The sequence below is a fragment of the Meleagris gallopavo genome, chromosome 1 (assembly GCF_000146605.3).
Source record: "Meleagris gallopavo isolate NT-WF06-2002-E0010 breed Aviagen turkey brand Nicholas breeding stock chromosome 1, Turkey_5.1, whole genome shotgun sequence".
NCBI classification, from domain to species: Eukaryota; Metazoa; Chordata; class Aves; order Galliformes; family Phasianidae; genus Meleagris; species Meleagris gallopavo.
The window spans coordinates 158,230,925-158,231,413 of NC_015011.2; the positions used below are offsets into that span (position 1 = coordinate 158,230,925).

Below are 489 nucleotides of genomic sequence, written 5' to 3' on the forward strand. Positions count from 1 at the left end.
TTTTAAGGAGAATCTGATACTTCTTTGTCAAACTTCATCCATCTGCCCAAAAATCTGATAATATTTTGTGAAGAGAACAGTCTCTGTGACATGATCCTGTCAGATTCTTTTGGAATGTAAGGGCAGTGATAGCTGAGAAAATCAAGAGTTTCTACTTGTTACTTCAAAGCTGCTAAATATATTTAGAATAACAAATCAGTAACACAAGACTCTACAGTAAAAAATGTGCTAGTGCTACTGTGGTTGCAATGCTCTATTCAATTTAAATTCAAAGACAGACATTTAAAACTTTTTTCAGTGGTCTCACTTTTAAGCTAAATATAAACATTGACTTTTTTTTTTAATACCGTGTTGAATCTGTTCTTGTAACAAGTAAACATTCTGTAAGCCTTATCATAAAAATAATTTGAAAAAGTATTTCTGGTATACAGGTCAAACTCTTCCCTAGTAATTTTGTTGAACTATTTCACTGCATCAGCCATTCTTCTC

At 31.7% G+C, this 489-nt stretch overlaps 1 long non-coding RNA gene across 1 annotated transcript in view; it reads left to right on the forward strand.

Moving 5' to 3' along the window:
• Positions 1-474, forward strand: part of LOC104917486 — a 20,330-nt gene extending 19,856 nt beyond the window's left edge. Inside the window, exon 6 of the long non-coding RNA XR_796893.2 lies at positions 8-474. This is a non-coding gene — a long non-coding RNA (uncharacterized LOC104917486). The remainder of the gene's footprint in view (positions 1-7) is intronic.
• The last annotated feature ends 15 nt before the right edge of the window (positions 475-489 follow it).